The sequence below is a fragment of the Sminthopsis crassicaudata genome, chromosome 2 (assembly GCF_048593235.1).
Source record: "Sminthopsis crassicaudata isolate SCR6 chromosome 2, ASM4859323v1, whole genome shotgun sequence".
NCBI lineage: Eukaryota > Metazoa > Chordata > Mammalia > Dasyuromorphia > Dasyuridae > Sminthopsis > Sminthopsis crassicaudata.
Genome location: NC_133618.1, coordinates 104,182,073 through 104,203,464, shown reverse-complemented (window position 1 = coordinate 104,203,464; position 21,392 = coordinate 104,182,073). Strand labels below are relative to the sequence as shown.

Genomic DNA, 21,392 nt, shown 5'->3' with positions numbered 1-21,392 from the left:
AATCAAAATCTTCTATTTTGTGATCAATAATGATCTCTAGTTCTCCTCTGGTCATAAATTCCTTCCTCCTCCACAAGTCTGAGAGGTAGATTATCCTCTGTTCCTCTAATCTATTTATTATCTCCCTCTTTATGCCTAAATCATGGACCCATTTTGATCTTATCTTGGTATATGGTGTTAAGTGTGGATCCATATCTAATTTCTGTAAAGGCCTCATTTCTAAAATATATAGCGAATTGACTCAGATTTATGAGAGTTCAAGACACTCTACAATTGATAAATGGTCAAAGACTATGTACAGACAATTTTCTAATGAAGAAATTAAAACCATTTCTAGTCATATGAAAAGGTGCTCTAAATCACTATTGATCAGAGAAATGCAAATTAAGACAACTCTGAGGTACCACTACACACCTCTCAGATTGGCTAAGATGAGAGGAAAGGACAATGATGAATGTAGGAAGGGATGTGGGAAACCTGGGACATTGATACATTGTTGGTGGAGTTGTGAATGGATCCAATCATTCTGGAGAGCAGTTTGGAACTATGTCAAAAGTACTATCAAACTGTGCATACCTTTTGAGCCAGCAGTGTTTCTGTTGGGATTATATCCCAAAGAGATCTTAAAGGAGAGAAAGGGACCCACATGTGCAAAAATGTTTGTGGTAGCCCTTTTCATAGTGGCAAAAACTAGAAACTGAGTGGATGCCCATCAGTTGGAGAATGGCTGAATAAGTTATGGTGTATGAATGTTATGAAATATTATTGTTCTATAAGAAACAGTCCGCAGGATGATTTTAGAGAAGCCTGGAGAGACTTACATGAACTGATGCTAAGTGAAGTAGCACCAAGAGAACATTGTACATGGCAACAAGATTATACAATGATCAATTCTGATGGATGTGGCTCTTTTCAACAATGAGGTGACTCAGGCCAGTTCTAATAGACGTGTGATAAAGAGAGCCATCTGCCCCAGAGAGAGGATCATGGGAACCGAGTGTGGATTACAACATAGCGTTCTCATTCTTTTTGATGTTATTTGCTTGAATTTTATATTCTTTTTCACTTTTTTTTCCTTTTTGATTTGATTTTTCTTGTGCTGCAAAATAATTGTATAAATATGTATGCATATATTGGACTTCACATATATTTTTTCAGTGTTTAACATGTATTAGATTACTTGCTATCTGGAGGAGGAGGTGGGGAGAAGAGGAGGAAATGTTGAAAAATTACCCATGCATATCTTTTAAAAATTAAAAAAAGTTTAATTTTTTAAATGACCGTATTGTCCATGTCTAAAAATGTTATGTCTCATTCTGCATCTTGAATACATCAACCTCTGTCAGGGTAGCATTATATGAATGGTTATTGCACTTATAAGAGTTCTTAAATCTTTCAAAGTTATATGTCATTATAAAGTTATTATATATTGTTCTAATTTTGTTCACTTTACTCAGTACCAATTCATAGAAATCTTCCAAGATTTCTCTCTTTTGTCATTTCTTATGGTACCATAGTATTTTACTATATTCATATGCCATTATGTGTTCAATATACCAATTGATGAATGGTTTCTTAGTTTCAATTCTTTCTTGCTAGAAAAAAACTGTTACAAATATTTTTGCACACAAGAGTCCTTTTCCTCTTTCTTTGATCTCTTTAGTATATAAGCTTGTTAGGAATATCACTAGGTCAAGATTTAATCACAGTTTGATGACTTTGGGAACGTAATTCCAAATTGCTTTCCAAAATGGCCAGATGAGTTCACAACTCTACCAATAGTACGTTAATGGAATGTTTCCCACAATCCCTTCAACTTTTGCCATTATCTATTTTTTTTTCTATCTTTGCCAGCATGATGAATTAAAATTATGTGGAACATCACTATAGCTTTATTTTGTATTTCTTTAATTATTAATTCTTTGGCATGTTGTTGTTTTTTTTAATATGGCTACTGATAGCTAAGATATTTTCCTTTGAGAACTGCCCATTCATACACATTGATTATTTATGATTGGGAAATAGTTGTTATTCTTAGAAATTTAAATTAATTCATTGTTTATCTTAGAAATGAAGTTTTATCAGAGAAACATTGGAATTTTTTTTTGATAATCATCTAGTATTCTTCTAATTTTAACTGTATTTGGTTTATTTATGCAGAAATGGTTAAATTTTATATAATCATCATTGTCAATTTTTCCTGTGTTCTTCTCTAATTTTTGCTTAGTCATGAACTCTCCCTATCCATAGAACTTAATGAAAATGTCTTCATTGTTCCTTTAAATCATGTATGATATAATGCTTTATATCTAAATCAGGAATCCATTTGAAGCTAATGGTGGTATATGGTGTGTATTATTGTTTTTAACTTAATTTCTTAACAGTTTTTTAGTTTTCCCAGTAATTTTTGTTAAATAGTGGGTCTTTATTTCAGTAGCTTGAATCTCTTAAGTTTATTAAACACTAGGCTACTAGGTTTATTTGCTTTGTTTGGTATGTTATGTACACTGTTTCATTGATTGGTTTCTTCTATTTTTCAGCCAGTTCTATGTCATTTTAATGATTACAGCTTTTAAATGTATTTTAAGATCTGATACTGTTGGCCCCATTCTTTCCTCCATTCTTTCATTATTTTTCTGAATGATTTTTAATGTTTTGTTCCTTTAAAGAATTTTACTATTATTTTCCCTAGTTTTAAAAAATAATCCTTTCATAGTTTAATTGGCATAAGAAAATTAATTTAGGTGATAGAGTAATTTTTATTATATTGGCTTAACCTCAAGAGTGATGAATATCCCTCTAATTATTTGTTTATTTTTTAATTATAGGCATATAATTTATGTGTATGTGTTTATAGAAAGAACTCCCAAGTATTTTACGTATTCTGCAGTTATTTTAAATGGAATTTCTTTTTTCTATCAATTTCTGCTAGATTCTGTTGGTAGTATGTAAAAATGCTAATGATTTACATGGATTAATTTTATCTAGTCACTTTGAGGAAGTTATTGTTGCAATTAATTTTTAGTTGACTCTCTAAAATTCACTAAGTAAATATTACCTTCAAAAAGTAATATTTTTTTCTCTTGTCTATGTTTATTCTCTGTATTTCTTTTTCTTGTCTTATTGTCATAGCTAATATTGTAGCAGGGTAATAAAAAAGATGTCAAATAATTGACATCATTGCTTTCCCTCAATCTTATTGGAAAGAGCTTTAGTTTGTTTCTATTATATTTATATAAGTTATTGATAGAAAAATCCACTTTTTCTTTGTTTTTATTGTTTTTAACCAAAATAGGTATTATTTTGTCAAAAGCAATATCTATAACTATTTAATAATATGATTTTTATTGTTTTTGTTAGTAATAGCTATTATGTTGATAGTTTTACTGATATTGAACCAATCATATATTTCTAATATAAAACCAATCTGCTTATAGTATTATGTTGAGATATATTATATATTGAGATAAGTTATTATATATTTTATCAAAATGTTTGTGTGAATACTCAAGCCTTTTTTGATATATAATTTTCTTTCTCTGTTTTGAATTTATCAGGATGACATCTATATCCATAGAAAGAAATTTTTAAGAACCTTTTTATCTCTTTTTTGCAAATAATTATGAATTAACTTTTCTTTGAATATTGATAGAATTTGACTGTACATCTATTTTGTCCATAATCTATTTTCTTTATTATATATTTTATTTTATTATAAGTCATGTAGGAAATCAAAATGGATTAAGGAAAAAGTGTCACAGTTAGTTTATGAATATACCTGCCCAAAGGAAATAATTTCTCACATATATAGTTGGTTAAAATATGTCCTCCAGGGGTCACTATTGGCTTGAATACAGTATAAATAGGTCATTGTAGATTAATTTTAGAGTTAGTAGGAACTTCCAAAGACATATAGTCTTTGAGTAGGATTGTCTTGAGTAGGAATAACTTCTAATGACCTCTACAGTATCTCTTGCAATCATCTAGCTTCTTTTTGAAGTACTTAGTAATGGAGAAACCACTACATATAGAGGCAGCCTCGTTCATTTTTTAAACAGTTCTAGTTATTATAAAGTAATTTTTCACATTGAGCCTACATCTGCCTCTCTTCATTTTCCACACTGTAGCCTTGGTTCTACCTTTGGTTATCCCTTTAGGAGGATTAGCAGAGTAAACTTAACGAATATTCTACATGGCAATACTTCAAATATTTGAAGAGAGTTATCAAACCTTTCATGTGCCATTGTAGAGAGGTGATAAAGGGAGGCCTCTGATCAACTTAAAGAACTTATAAGGAAACAACTTTTCTTTGGTACTTTTGAAATCATCTCCTTCTGGCAAATATGAATACCTTCTCCAACACAACCTTTAAGAGGACCAATACATTTCCTAATTACATCTCCGTGACTTCAGAAGATGCCTGTCAAGATGAACTAGTCAATTTACATTGTGATGGGACAAACCATATGTGAGAAGGTCTCCCTTTGTGATATAAAAAGGAATATAAAAGGAATAAAAATATCTTTTGGCAGTCCACCTTCTTATCTCTAGTTTCCTCTCCCCCTTCTCCCCCATTACCCCCCCCCATACTGAAAAAACAGAAGAACTCAAAATGGATTGGATTGGATTCTGGGGTAGAACATTCCTACATAATAAAAAGCTATTGAATAGCTGCTTTAGTTTACATATACATATATATATATACACATGGAGAGAGAGAGAGAGAGAGAGAGAGAGAGAGAGAGAGAGAGAGAGAGAGAGAGAGAGAGAGAGAGAGAGAGAGAGAGAGAGAGAGAGAGAGAGAGATGAGAGAAACTTGCTTTTATGCCTAGGACAAAGAGAAGTATTCTTGGACCCCAAGTTTGAACCCTAGGCTTGGAATATTAGTGTTTGTATGTTGTGAGACAGGAACTACCTGCCAATGGCTGCTGGAGGTCTAACTCAGACCTGTAGACTGGATCTCTTCATGTGAGAAATGGAAGAGGAGCAGGAGGAAGAGGCGGAGGAGGGGGGGAGGAAGGAGGAAGAGGGGAGGGGAGGAGGAGGGGGGGAGGGGGAAGAGGAAGATAGAAGGAGAATGAGAGGCAGTTGAGTTGTCTGACCTCTCTCCTCTTCCCTCTGCCTCCAATTTATTTCATTCCCATTCCACAAGCAACACCTGTGTCTGTAAAGGCTGCTTTGCAACGTCTTCAGATGTTTACAGCTATGGAGACTTTCAGAGAATTGACCTTCTCCTTCACTTAGGCATGATCCTTAACATATATAACCACAAAAAGGTAAAAGACAACTATATTTCTGTTATGGATATACTTAGAGAATGCAGATATAATTTGATTTTATTGTGATAATATAAAAAAATTATATAAATTATAATATAAAAAAAGACACGAGAAGTGGAAAGGGGATTATACTAGAAAAAAGAGGAAAATGGAAAGAGATGTGTCAGTGTCAGTCTTTCTATGAACCCTAAATACAAGAATCCTGCATTCTAATCTTCTTTCAAAAAAAGGGGATCCTCCTGGGCAGTGCCTTGGAAAGAGGAGGACTACCTGCATGGCTCCAAAGCAATGACCAAAAAAAGAAAAATAAAATAAAATAAACAACCTAAAAAACTAAAACCATGATATATTACAAATTTGTGCATTTTTTCATGTAACTATTGATACTTTTGATTTCTTCTTCTGAAAACTTCTCATTTATATCTTTTGATCATTTTTTAATAAAAAGCTCTTATTTTATACTTAATGCAGGGGTGATTCCATGATCACGTTTCCCCTAGGTGAGGCTTATCCATTGCACTCTGGATGGGCTAAAGCCTGGGATGTCCCCAAATGTGGGAAACTCGACTGCATAATTTATGATAGTGGGGGGACTGTGTTTCACACTCTCTCCTGTTTCTGATGTTCAAAAGAAAAGAAAACAAAACAAAAAAAAGCTCTTATTTTTATAAATTTAGTTGTTTCCTATATATTTGTGAAATAAGACTTTTATCAGAGAAATGACATAAATTTTCCCCATCACTTTCCTGTTTTGCTTTTAATTTTGACTACATAAGTTTTGTGTTTGTGCATAAACTTTTTGATTTCATGTAATCAAAATTATGTATTTTACTTCCTGATCCTTGTATCTTTTATTCCATCATAAAGTTTTTCCTTATCCATAGATATTACTCCTCTAATTTACATATGCTATCACCCTTTGTGTCTAAATCATTTAGTCATTTTGGCCTTATATGGTGTGAGATGTGGTCTATGCCTAGTTTATTCCAAATTGCTTTCCAGTTTTCCCAGCAATTTTTTTCTTTTTCCCAAAGCTGGTATTTTTAGGTTCCTCAAACACTAAATTATGATCACTTATGTATATGGTGATCTAATCTATTCTAGTGATCCACTACTATATTTCTTAGCCAGTATCAAATTATCTTAGTAATATAGTTTGAAATCTTGAACTGCTTACCCTGCCTTCCTTAATATTGTTGGTTGATTCCTTTGACATTCTTGAATTTTTGTACTTCCAGATGAATTTTGTTATTATAATTTTTCTAGCTCTATAAACTCTTTCTTTATTAGTTTGATTGGTATAGTACTGAATAAATAAACTAACAGGTAGAATTGTCATTTTTATTATATTGGTTTGGCCTATCCATGAGTAATTAATATTTCTTCAGCTTTTTAGATCTGTCTTTATTTTACAATTGTGTTCATATAATTTTGAGATTTGTCTTGGCAGGTAGCTTCTCAGGTATTTTATTTTGTCTTGTTATTTTAAATACAATTTCTCTTTCTAGGTCTTCTTGCTGGTTTTCACTGATGATATATAGAAGTACTAATGATTTCTGTGGGCTTATTTTATATCTTTCAACTTTGCTAAAGTAGTTATTGTTTCAACTAGCTTTTTAGTTGATTCTCTAGGATTCTATAAATATATCATCAAATCATCTGTCCCACGAAAAAAGGTTTTTAGTTTCCTCATTGCCTGTTTTTATTCTTTCAATTTGTTTTTCTTGTCTTATTGTTGTGGCTAGCATTTCTAGTACAATGAGTGATGAGAATGGACATTCTTATTCTACTCCTGATGTTATTGGAAAGGCTTCAAGTTTATCTTCTTTTATAGATAATGCTTGCTCTTAATTTTAAATAGATACAACTTATCATTTTAATAAAGCCTCCACTGGCTTTGTTATTCCAGTTTTTTTAATAGCTATGAGTGTTGTATTTTGTCAAAGACTTTTTCTGCAGTGATTGATAAAATCATATGATTTTGTGGGGTTTTTAGTTATCAATATCGATATTGTTTTGATATTCACATGTCACATGTCAATTATGGTAATAGTTTTCCAAATACTGAACCAGCCTTGCATTCCTGGTATAAATCCTTTCTAGTCCTAGGCATAATCTTTGTAATATATTGCTGTTAGATCCTTGCTAGTATTTTATTTAATTTTTTTATATTAGTTGATAATTGTTTTTCTTTGTTTTTATTTTCCATGATTTGGAGAGGTGTCATAATTTGACACAACATTTGGTAAGGCTCCTTCTTTGTTTAAAAAATAGTTTACATAGTAGTGGAATTAATTGCTCTTTACGTGTTTGGTGGAATTCACCTGTAAATATATTTAGTCTTGAGATTTTTTTCTTTAAGGAGCTCATTGATGATTTATGCTATTTCTGTTTCTAAAATCTTGTTATTTAAGTATTTTACTTACTCTTCTGTTAATCTGAGTAGTTTATGTTTTTTTTAAATAGTCATCCTTTCACTTAGATAATTATTTCCTCTGGCAGATAATTGGGCAAAATAATTCCTAATAATTACTTTAATTTCATCTTCATTGGTGGTACATTCACCTTGACATTTTTGATATTATTTATTTGCTTTTCTTCTAATTTAAAAAATCAGATTAATCAATGGTTTATTGATTTTATTGGGTTTTTTCAACCATTTCTTAGTTTCATTTATTAATAAAAATGGTTTCTTTAACTTTCAATTTTATTAACCTTACTTTTGATTTTTCACAATTTCTATTTTGGTGTTTAATGAGGTTTTTAAAATTTGTTCATTTTCTAGCTTTTTTAGTTTATGCTTAATTCATCTGCTTTTTTTTTCACTTTAGTTAAGATACACATTTAGTGGCATATATTTTCCCCTAAGCACTTCATTGTTATTTTCTTTAAAGAAATTGATTGTTTTTAAGATTTGTTGTTTGACCCACTCATTCTTTATATTTAGAATATATAGTTTCCAATTAACTTTTAATCTGTGTTTGCATTATTAGAAAGGAAGCAATAAACTAGGAAAACATTTTTATATTCAAATCTTCTGATAAAGGCCTCATTTCTAAAATATATAGAAAATTGACTCAAATTTATAAGAATTCAAGCCATACTCCAAATGATATGTGGTCAAAGAATATGAACAGATAATTTTCAGATGAAGAAATTGAATCTATGTCTAGTCATATGAAAAGGTGCTCTAAATCACTGTTGGCCAGAGAAATGCAAATTAAGACAACTCTGAGATACCACTACACTGCCTCTCAGATTGTCTAAGATGACAGGAAAAGATAATGATGAATGTTGGAGGGGATGTGGGAAGATTGGGACTAATACACTGTTGGTGGAACTGTGAACAGATCCAACCATTCTAGAGAGCAATTTGAAATTATGGTCAAAAAGTTATCAAATGGTGCATACCCTTTGATCCAGCAGTGCTACTACTGGGTTTATATCCCAAAGAGATCTTAAAGGAGGAAAAGGGACCTGTATGTGCAAGAATGTTTGTGGCAACTCTCTTTGTAGTGGCAAAAAACTGGAAACTGAATGGATGTCCATCAACTGGAGGATGGCTGAATAAATTATGGTATATGAGTGTTATGGAATATTATTGTTCTGTAAGAAATGACCAACAGGATGATTTCAGAGACCTGGAGAGACTTACATGAACTGATACTAAGTGAAATAATGATACTATGATCATTATACACAGCAATAACAAGCAATATGATCAATTCTGATGGATATGGCTCTCTTCAACAATGAGATTATTCAAACCAGTTCCAATTGTTCAGTCATGAAGAGAGCCTTTTATACCCAGAGAGAGGACTGTGGGAACTGAGTGTGACTCACAACATAGCATTTTTACTCTTTTTGTTATTGTTTGCTTACATTTTAGTTTGCTTCTCTTGTTTTTGTTGTTGTTTTGTTTTGTTTTTTTTTTTACTAGTTTGATTTGATTTTTCTTGTGTGGCATGATAATTGTATAAATATGTATGCATAAATTGAATTTAACATATTTTTTCAACCATGTTTAACATGTATTGGACTACTTGCCATCTAGGGGAGGGCATGGGGGAAAGGGGAGAAAATTGGAACACAAGGTTTTGTAAGGGCTAAAGGAAGAATTAATTGTCCATGCCTATGTTATGAAAAATAAAAAGCTTAAATTATAAAAAAAATCTATGCTTACATTGCCCTTTGTTACATATAATTTTATTGCACTGTGGCCTTAAAAAGGTGCATTTTAGTATTTCTATTTTTTCTGCATTTGTGACGTTTTTATGCTCTAAAACATGGTCAATTCTTGTAAAGTTGTTATGCACAGTTGAGAAAAAGATTCCATAGATTCTATTCATTCCCTTGACTTCTCTATTTATTTTATGGTTAGATTCATCTAGTTCTGAGAAGGAGAAGTTGGAGTTCACTAGTATAGTGTTATTGTTTATTTCCTCCTGTTTATTTCTTGGTTATATCTTAACTTTTCCTTTAAGAATTTGTATACTGTGAAAGGTTTTCCTTGGGCACCTCTTTTATGTAGATGATATTCCCTATTCTTCCTTTCCTTTCCCCTTCTCCCAAGGAAACTTTTCTTGCGGATCCATTTTTTTTTTTTTTTAACATCCTAATATAACTGAATCACTCCCGACTTTGAGTTTAAAAAATGATAAAGTTTTTAGAAGATATAATGAGGGAAAGGAAAGGGAGAACCCCATTTCTCAGCGCATAGATAATAAGATAATCTCATGAGACGCAGTGTCCCCTGTAAAATGAATTTACAGGCACGAAAACCTAAATTGATAAATAAAAGGTTTATTGTAGGAATTTGGAAGTAAAGCTCAGTTAGAAAGACGTCAGGGCCAGAGGTGGCCGCTGGGCGGGCAGGAACCCTTACATGGCTGGAAGGATACCATGTGTTGGTGGGAGGGCTCCTGCAAAGAAGGAGTTCCAGCTCTCCTCTTTTATACCTAGAAGATGGATGGTACCCGAGTTCTTGGAGAGCTTTTCAGTTAGCTCAGATCAGGTGAGGGCTGGGGGAAGCTGAGCTGATGGTGGGGCTGGGACCAGATATTGAAAGGGTGCCTTTGACCAGGATTTGTGAATCAAGGTCAGCCATAGGTTGGGCAATTAGAAAGGAATCTTAAAGGGACCTCAACCCCCATCAGATACACATATCATTTAGTTAATGTGTGTGCAATGTTGATATTACTTCATTGTCCATCTTTCAGCACGATATAGTTTCCCTGCTTAGCCCTTTTAATTATATCTGGTTTTGCTTTTGCTTTGCTTTGCCTGAGATCATGATTACTACCCCTTCCTATTTTACTTTTGCTGAAGCATGCTAGATTCTGCTCCTTATTTTAATTCTGAAAATGTTTCTCTGTTTCAAGTATGACTTGTAAAAAATATATTGTTAGGTTCTGATTTCTAATCAACTGTGCTGCTTCCTTTTTATAGGTGAAGTCATCCTATTCATATGTAGTTATAATTAGTAACTCTGCATTTCCCTCCATCTTATTATCTTCTATTTATCCTTGTTAGGATTACCAGGTGAGAACTCAGGTTGTCTGGACAGTGACAAGGTGAGAATTCAGGTTGTCTGGACAATTACAAGGTGAGAACTCAGGTTGACTTGACAGTTCTCTGGCTCAGATCTTTGGTTTGGGCCTTTAAAGGGAGTTTACACCTTAGGAATTCTAAGAGGAACAAGCTCATTGGTTGAAGTGGTTCTTCCCAGAAGCCCTTGCATTATCCCATGCCCATTCTCTGGGAGGATAAAAGAGGACAGCACTCCAGAGATAGGAGAAGTCTCTGCACTACATCAGGCTTGACGGGGCTCTCTGCAGGAAGGGAAGTCACTTCTCTGGACAAGAGTTAAGGGCAACTGCCTGAAGACAACGGTTCTCTACAGGAAGAAGAATCTGTCCGAGAGATTTGAGTTGACACAGCAGATCTCTTCCCAGAGAGCGATCAGCAGCTTCTGGAGACAACAGCACGCTACAATCCTTCTCTCTTTCTTTTTGTCCTGTCCCTCCTTTGAAAGTCTCTTTAGCTTTTGACCACTGATTTCTTTCCCCCATTTATTTAATATTTTATTTTTCCCAATTACATGTAAACAGATTTTTTTAACATTTGTTTTTAAACATTGTGTTCAAATTCTCTCCCTTCTCCTTCCCTCCACTCCATTACGAAGCCACATGTGAAGTTATTAAAAACATTTCAATAAAAGTCATGTTGTGAAAGAAAAAATAGCTCTTTCCCCCTGAAAAAAAAAAAAAACTCAAGAAATATAAAGGTATGCTTTAATATGTATACAGATACAATCAGTTCTTGCTCTGAGTATGGATAGCATTTTTCGTCATAAGTCTTTCAGAGTAGTCTTGAATCATTATATTGTTGAGAATAGCAAAGTCATTCACAGCTGATTATCCCATAATGTTACTATTACTTTATACATAGTACATTTCACTTTTCATGAACTCATGGAAGATTTTCAGGTTTTTCTGAGACTATCATGCTCATCATTTCTTATAGAATAATAATATTCCATAATCAATTGCCACAATTTATTCAGTCATTCCCCAAGTGATGTGATCTTTCCTTTCTTTTATCTGCCCTCCCCTTTATCACATATCCCCTTTCACTTAGCCCCTTCTCCTCCTACTTTTCTGTTGAGTAAGATATATTTCTATTACCAGTTGATTATAAATAAATCCCCCTCTTTTAACCAATTTAGAGGTGAGTGCCATTCAGACATTGCCTCTCTTGCTCCATTTTCCTCTCAATTGTGAAAACTCTTCTTTGAGTACCTTTTTTTTTTATTATTAATTTTATAATTATAACATTTTTTAACTGCATATGCATGGGTAATTTTTTCTAACATTATCCCTTGCAGTCACTTCTGTTCCGAATTTTCCCCTCCTTCCAGCCACCCCCTTCCCTAGATGGCAGGCAGTTCCATACATGTTAAATATGCTATAGTATATCCTAGATACAATATATGTGTGCAGAACCGAATTTTTTGTTGCACAGGAAGAATTGGATTCAGAAGGTAAAAATAACTTAGGAAGAAAAACAAAAATGCAAACAGTTTACACTCATTTCCCAGTGTTCCTTCTCTGGGTGTAGCTGATTCTATCCATCATTAATCAACTGGAACTGAATTAAATATTCACTTCCATCAGAATACATCCTCATACAGTATTGTTGTTGAAGTGTATAATGATCTCCTGGTTCTGCTCATTTCACTCAGCATCAGTTCATGTAAGTCTCTCCAAGCCTCTCTATATTCATCCTGCTGGTCATTTCTTACAGAAATTTCTTACAGAACAATAATATTCCATAACATTCATATACCATAATTTACCCAACCATTTTCCAATTGATGGGCATCCATTCATTTTCCAGTTTCTAGCCACTACAAAAAGAGCTGCCACAAACATTTTGGCACATACAGGTCCCTTTCCCTTCTTTAGTATTTCCTTGGGATATAAGCCCAGTAGTAGTATGGCTGGGTCAAAGGGTATGCACATTTTGATAACTTTTGGGGCATAATTCCAGATTGCTCTCCAGAATGGATGGATTCTTTCACAACTCCACCAACAATGCATCAGTGTCCCAGTTTTCCCACAGCCCCTCCAACATTCATCGTTATTTGTTCCTGTCATCTTAGCCAATCTGACAGGTGTGTAGTGGTATCTCAGAGTTGTCTTAATTTGCATTTCTCTGATCAGTAGTGATTTGGAACACTCTTTCATATGAGTGGAAATAGTTTCAATTTCATCATATGAAAATTGTCTGTTCATATCCTTTGACCATTTATCAGTTGGAGAATGGCTTGATTTCTTATAAATTAGTCAGTTCTCTATATATTTTGGAAATGAGGCCTTTGTCAGAATCTTTAACTGTAAAAATGTTTTCTTTGGGCACCTCTTTTATGTGAGATGATTTTTCCTTATTCCTTTCCTCCTTATTCCTTATTTCCTTATTCCCTCCTTCCAAAGAAAACTTTTTTGCTGATCAATTTTTTTTACATCCTAACATAACTGAATAACTAGCACTCTTTTTCTATGTTTCTACCTTTTTAATTTTATTTAATTTATTTATTTTTTTTCCCTGAGGCTGGGGTTAAGTGACTTGCCCAAGGTCACAGAGCTAGGAAGTGTTAAGTGTCTGAGATCAGATTTGAACTCAGATCCTCCTGAATTCTATCCACTGTGCCACCTAGCTGCCCCCTCTACCTTTTTTTAAAATGATAAAATTCTTAGAAGATACACATATCATCTTCCTCTATAGAAAGGTAGATAGTATAACTTTATTGAGTCTCTTATGATTTCTCTTTTATGTTTATCTTTTCTTGATTCTCTTGGATTTTATAATTGACAGTCACATTTTTTATTCAGTTCTGAATGGAACTGATTGGATGAAGTTTTCTCAGTTTGAGATTAAGTCACATGATCTCTATTCCCAGAGCTGGAAGATGAGGTCTTGAATCCTGGGCTGCAGGGAGTCATATGGTCTCTTTAGGTCAGACCCTCAGGAAGTTACAGGAAATGAGTGACCCACAAGGATTAGATAACATTGGTGACCATTGATCAAGGATGGTTAGGTTATTTTAGTCTATCCAATGAAAAGGCGCCTGTCTTTTCCTCTTTAAGCCCCCTACAAGCCAGAAACTGGTCAGTTCTAGGAGCACATGACGGAGTTGGGATGGCTCCTAGTTGTGTGTCTAGGCTTCTTCCTGCAGGGACTAAATATAAATGCTTTCTCTTTGTAGCTGAAGGTATCTCTGATTAGTTAATTTGGGGAAGGGGGTCTAGCACTTGTTCCACACAGTTCTAGTTTTTTTGATGTGATATATGATGTGAGATTTGTCACCAAATAATGGCAGGTACCAAAAATTGGGGTTCGGTCATGTGAAAAATTCACAGTGGCCATTCTCTTTGGCAAAAGGTAGATTATTTAAGGGAATAGGTTACAAATAAAATGAAGGAATACAAAAGACACCAGGAATGGTAAACATGAAATAGAGTTGGAAGAGCATAAGAAAGAAAAGTTCCTCAATGGAACTCACAATTTCCCAGTAGAAAAGGAGTACCTCATGAAGCTGGGGCATGTCTTTAGTTGGCAGGCTAAATCCTGAAAGGGACTTAGCACCCTAAAAGAGTTAGTTAGCTATAAGGAAAAGTGGGGTTGGAAAGTATAGTGGAATTAAGAGATATATCACATGGCATAGGGAGGAGGAAAGGAAAAAACACTACAAGGCAGAGTGCCATAGTGGGCTGACCCAAAGGAAGTTAGTAGCAAAGCCATGGGACCTAAGTTGTTTAATAGGGAAAATTTAGCCTCAGGGTCTTGATAAAATTTTTTATTTTAGAGGGTGGGATCAAGTAACTAAACTGATCTCCAAGGGCCTTCTCCCTGCTTGCCTAAGGAATTAATTTTTATCAATAACTCTGCTAATCACACCTAACTTTGGAGACCTTACCATTTTCATGAGAAACGCCAGAAAGTACTTGTGTTTTGTTAAATATCTATTTCTCCCTGAAGGATTATACTCAATTTTGCCAGGTAGATGATTTCAAGTTTTATTACTCATTAAGGTTAAACTGTTTACCCTTCTCTGGGGGAAGAATAAATCTAAAACAATTAGACACAATTTCCTGTCCTTGGACTGGTAGATAACAAAAAGAGGTAAATCCAGTCCAGGACATATTTCTGAGTCCTGGGTTCTAATAGAATATATTATCTAAGTTGCTTAGGATTAATACTTTTGCCTTATTAATTTAACTTAGTTAAATTTCTTACTAAGATAAAGCTGCTGAATAGACAGCCTTTTTGATTGGTAGTTATGAGACAGAAAAGACTTCCTAATGGATGGGACTGGAGGTGAAAGATTTGATTGACAGCTGTACAAATACCTAAGTTTCTTATCAGAACTAGGATTAGTCTATGCATGCAGCAAAATGCTAAAGAGTTGATAGATGACTCATTAGCTTCCCAGAGGATCCTATCTGAGAAAATAGTTTACTACCTGATCCTAACAATGCCCCTGATGATGGTCCCACAGTTTAATCATAATGATATTTCTATAGCACTGTCTTATATTTTGCATGTGCTTGCTCTGTTTTTTATGGTATTTTTTATATGTTTTATGCCTTTTTTTTTTTTTTTTTGGTGGGGGGAGGGACCTCTGACTACATTACTGCAGGAAGACCTACTAGTAAGGAAACTCCTTCTACTAATGATGATAGGCTCCTATCCTACAATTTATGGCATTAAAATTGGCTATTTAATTGCTGAGGGTTAAATGTATTTCCCAAAGTAAATTATCTACTATATATCTGTATATATATATAGTATATATCTGATCTTCCTAACTGCAACACTTTTCTTATTAGAACTCAGGGATCATATCTTCCTTTTTTATTTTTCACTGGGCCTATATGTGATTAATGTAGAGAACTTCCTGTGATGGATCAGCATCTCTGCAATTTATAATCTAGAGGTTAAGTTACTTGCATAGGGTTATAGAGTCAGTATATGTATCATGGGTAGGACTTTTCTGGTTCTGAGGACTATTCTATATCCACTACTTTTGCTATGTATCAACTACATTTTTTTTTTTCTTGATCAAGTTTTTTTCCTCCAGTTATTACTCATTTAATTTTTCTCCCTCCTACCTCTGCCCCTAATGGAATAAAAACAAAACCTCCATAATGAATATGTATAGTCAAACAAAAACAAAAACAAGATAGGAGAGTTCTCCTGCAAGATTGAGAATAGGTAGACACCCTAGTGATCTATGATGTGGGATTTGTCAGCAAATGATAGCAGGAACCAAAAGTTGGAGTTCAGTCATATGAAGAATTCACAATGGCCATTCTCTTTGGCAAAAGGTAGATTATTTAAGGGAAGAGGTTACACACAAAATGAAGGGATATGGTAGACATCGAAAATGGTAAATATGAAATAGAATTGGGAGAGCATATGAAAGACAAGTTCCTCAATGGAACTCAAAATTACCCAATAGAAAGGGAACACTCCACGAAGTTGGGCATGCCCTTAGCTGGCAGGCTAAATCCTGAAACAGACTTAGCACCCTAAAAGAGTGGCTGTAAGGAGGAGAAGAGAGGTTGGGAAGCATAGTGGAGTTAGAGGAGATATCACATGGCATGAAGGAAAAGGAAAGGGAAAGATACCACAAGGCAGACCATCATGGCGGGCAGACCCAAAGGAAGGTAGCAGGGATGGGAGGGCCCACAAGTAGGTTTTATAAGGAAAATTTAACCTCAGGAACATGACTGGGATTTCTACAGACGGTGGGTTTCTGGAGTTTGACATAACTAAGATTTCAGACTGAACCACCTCCCCAGAGGGTGGGACCAAGGAGCTAAAGAGATCTCTATCAGAGCCTTCTATTTGCTTGCCTCAGGGATCAATTCTTATCAATTCCTCTGCTAACCACACCTAACATTAAAGATCTCTTCGAGGCTGAGCAAATATAATTAAGATGACAATACTACCTAAACTAATCTATTTATTTAGTGCTATACCAATCAGACTTTCAAGAAACTATTTTAATAACCTAGAAAAAATAACAACAGAATTCATATGGAACAACAAAAGGTCGAGAATTTCAAGGGAAGTAATGAAAAAAAAATTAAGTGAAGGTGGTCTAGCTGTACCTGATCTAGAACTGTATTATAAAGCAACAGTCACCAAAACCATTTGGTATTGGCTAAGAAATAGACTAGTTGATCAGTGGCATAGGTTAGGTTCACAGGGCAAGATAGTGAATAAAAATAGCAATCTAGTGTTTGACAAACCCAAAGATCCCAAATTTTGGTATAAGAATTCATTATTTGACAAAAACTGCTGGGAAAACTGGAAATTAGTATGGCAGAAACTAGGCATGGACCCACATTTAACACCACATACTAAGATTAGATCAAAATGGGTCCAAGATTTAGGCATAAAGAATGAAATCATAAATAAATTGGAGGAACATGGGATGGTTTACCTCTCAGACTTGTGGAGGAGGAAGGAGTTTGTGTCCAAGGGAGAACTAGAGACCATTATTGATCACAAAATAGAAAATTTTGATTACATCAAGTTAAAAAGTTTCTGCACAAACAAAACTAATGCAAACAAGATTAGAAGGGAAGTAACAAATTGGGAAAACATTTTTTACAGTTAAAGGTTCTGATAAAGGCCTCATCTCCAAAATATACAGAGAATTGACTTTAATTTATAAGAAATCAAGCCATTCTCCAATTGATAAATGGTCAAAGGATATGAACAGACAATTTTCAGATGATGAAATTAAAACTATTTCCACTCATATGAAAGAGTGTTCCAAATCATTATTGATCAGAGAAATGCAAATTAAGACAACTCTGAGATATCATTACACACCTGTCAGATTGGCTAAGATGACAGGAACAAATAACGATGAATGTTGGAGGGGCTGTGGGAAAACTGGGACACTGATGCATTGTTGGTGGAGTTGTGAAAGAATCCATCCATTCTGGAGAGCAATCTGGAATTATGCCCCAAAAGTTATCAAAATGTGCATACCCTTTGACCCAGCCATACTACTACTGGGCTTATATCCCAAGGAAATACTAAAGAAGGGAAAGGGACCTGTATGTGCCAAAATGTTTGTGGCAGCCCTTTTCATAGTGGCTAGAAGCTGGAAGATGAATGGATGTCCATTAATTGGAGAATGGTTGGGTAAATTATGGTATATGAAGGTTATGGAATATTATTGTTCTGTAAGAAATGACCAGCAGGATGAATATAGAGAGGCTTGGAGAGACTTACATCAACTGATGCTAAGTGAAACAAGCAGAACCAGAAGATCATTATACACTTCAACAATGATACTGTACGAGGATGTATGCTGATGGAAGTGGATATCTTCAACATAGAGAAGAGCTAATCCAATTCCAATTGATTAATGATGGACAGAATCAGCAAAATCCAGAAAAGGAACACTGGAAAATGAGCGTAAACTGTTATTTTTACCTTCTGAATCCAATTCTTCCTGTGCAACAAGAAATTCGGTTCTACACACATATATTGTATCTAGAATATATTGTAATATATTTAACGTGTATAAGACTGCCTGCCATCTGGGGGAGGGGGTTGGGGAAGGAAGGGAAAAAATCTGAACAGAAGTAAGTACAAGGGATAATGTAAAAAATTACCCATGCATATGTACTGTCAAAAAAAAAAAAGTTATAATTATAAAATAAAATTAAAAAAAAAAAAAAAAAAAAAAAAAAGATCTCTTCACCTGAACTATATTGGTAAACCCAAAGTATCATGGAACAAGGAAGCCTCTCCAGAGGAAGCTCTCCTGAATGGTGAGTGGTGAGTAGATTTGCCTCCATAAAAAGAATTCAGGGATGTTCCCTGATAAGAATCAATCAGGATGAGAAGAATGAAAATTGTGATCTACATCCATTCCACATTGTAAAGGAGTACTCCATGTCAATTAGAACCGGGAGGTAAGCAGTGTGTGGGATAAAGACCACTGGCTCAAATAAATTAAGGAGATTTCTTAAGGTAAAAACAGAAAGGAATTATATTACCACCTCCTGAGAAAGGGTGTTTCCCTCCCCACAAGCAGTTAGGCTAGGAGATCCGACAAGAATGATGTAAGGGCCTGGGCTAACACCCCTTATAGGCTGGATCTTTGCCCTGAATAGCCAGAACAAATGACCACACATTCTAAGTCATAAATGAAGAAAAACTTCCAACCCAACCACAGCTTTAGGATTACTAGATTATTTTATATGGGAGTTTCAGTGCCAAGGTGGTCCCAATTTAGTCTCATAAAGAAAAGTCCCACTCCTTGTAAACTAGGTAAGCTCTGAAGAAAGAAACCTGGCCCTGGGGTACAGCGGACCCTCACTCAATTTTTACAACACTTTTTCTATCTTGTGAGATAGCTTTCTCAGTTAACTTCATTCAGTATCTATATAATATTATATTGAATTTGACATTGAGAATTATAGAAATCACCTTTTCTATAATTTTGTTTTGCCTAAGTAATAAAATTCCTTATTCAGATGAATGATAGACTGATGAGTATATTTAGGCTTGCAGACAAGAAACAGATTCCAAAAAAGCCATATGCTGCAGTTAGCCCTCATGCAGCCCTATCACCTAATTGGAACACTTGATACCTGCTTTGCCTCTTGGAAGATGGAGTGAACAGATTGTTTATAACAGAGCACTCCCCATTGTGCCTGTCAGACATAACAAGCACTGACCACATGAAACAGAGAAATTCATACCTCCCTGCCCTCTCAGCTCGAGAAAGCCAAAAGGAGAAAGGAAAATACTAGGAATATCAGAGATTCCCCATATCTCTTAAGATTTATAGAAAGTGTAACAGAAATGAATTAAAATGTATACTATTATATTTCTAGGTAGGATGAAGCTCAAAGCCAGTTGTTTCGGCATATCGGCTGGCACAAATACATCATAAATTTGGAACAAAAGATGGAAATGAGTACTGGATAATGATGCCTTCCAGCAGTTCCATTTAGGAATGTTTGTTCTTTTGCTTTCTCTTCCTCCCATTTGTTTGCATGGAAGTCCAAAAGAATCTTGGAATTAAAAAAAAAAAAAAAAAAAAACAGGTGGTCCCAGCTGCATACAACCCATGGCAGTTTGTTGAAATGTAAGATCTGTTGGTCCAAGCTGTAGTAAGGGGTTGTGTAGGCAGCAATGAGTTCCTCAGTTTTCAGCTAGCTTTCCCTGGCTTTCTTCCTCCAACTCTGTAACTATAATACAACAGGCCTTCTTCACCAAGGACTCCCTGACTGATGGCATTACAGCTGCTATCTCCAAGACCGTGGTGGTCCCCATTAAGTCAAGTTACTATTACAGGTGCAGCATTCAAGTAAACAAATTGCTGCAGATAAGGAGTACAAAGGTGTAATGGATTATATTGTCCAATTTCTAAAGGAACAAGGAGTGCTTTCCTTCTGGTAGGGTAACTTAGCAAATGTCATCAGAGATTTCACCACCCACGACCTTAACTTTGCTTTTGAGATTAAGTATAAGGGGAGTTTTGGGGAGGAGTGGACAAGCACACAATTTTGGAGGAATTTTGCTGGTAATCTTGCCTCTGCTGGTGCAGCTAGAGCCACTTCTCTCTGCTTTGTCTATTCCTTGGATTTTATGAGAACCCACTTGGCAGCTAATATTGGGAAAGTTGGCATAGAGAGAGAATTCAAAGGCTTGGGAGACTGCCTCGTGAAAATCCTCAAATCTGATGGCATTGGTGCCTTGTATCAAGATTTCAATGTCTCCCTACAGGGTGTCATTATCTATAGAGCAGCCTATTTGGGATCTAAAACACAGCAAAAGGTGTGCTCCTAGATCTGAAGAATGCATTATGATACATTGGATGACTGCTCAGACAGTGACTGCTGTAGCAGATGTGGTCTTCTCTCCCTCTCATCTAATAAGGCAGTGAATGATGATGCAGTTTAGGTATGAAGGAGCTGCTATAATGTATACTGAGCCAACTAACTGCTGGATGAAGATCGCTAACAATAATCATAGCAATACTTTTTTCTTTTTTTTTTAAATAAAGTTTTTTTTCCCCAAACATAGACAGAGATAATTTTCAGCATTCACCCTTGCAAAACTTTGTGTTCGAATTTTTTTCTCCCTTTTCCCCCACATCTCCTCCCTTATATGACAAATAATCCAATATATGTTAAAGTTGTGCAATTCTTCTATATGTATATTTCAACATTTATTATACTACACATGAAAAACCAGATCAAAAAGGGAAAAAATGAGAAAGAAAACAAAATGCAAGCAAATAACAACAAAAAAGTGAAAATACTATGTTGTGATCTACACTCAATCCCTAAAGTCCTCTCTCTGAATGCAGACGGTTCACTCTATCCCAAGTCCATTGGAACTAGCCTAGCAAAGCTTTTTTTTTTCAAGGATATCTGCTCCAATGTTTTTAGAGGCATGGGTAAAATTTTCCTGCTTGTTCTGTATGATGAATTGGAGAAAGTAATCTAAGTATATCCTAACTAAAAATGGAACCAATGAATATAGACTATAAGGAATTTTAAATTAAAC

The 21,392-nt window shown here is 34.7% G+C and overlaps 2 pseudogenes; both read left to right on the top strand.

Annotated features, from left to right (window-relative positions):
- LOC141552664 (ADP/ATP translocase 3-like) overlaps positions 1–20,669 on the top strand; it is a 47,133-nt pseudogene extending 26,464 nt beyond the window's left edge.
- On the top strand, positions 5,738–5,892 carry LOC141559281 (U1 spliceosomal RNA; annotated as a pseudogene).
- Positions 20,670–21,392: the final 723 nt, after the last annotated feature.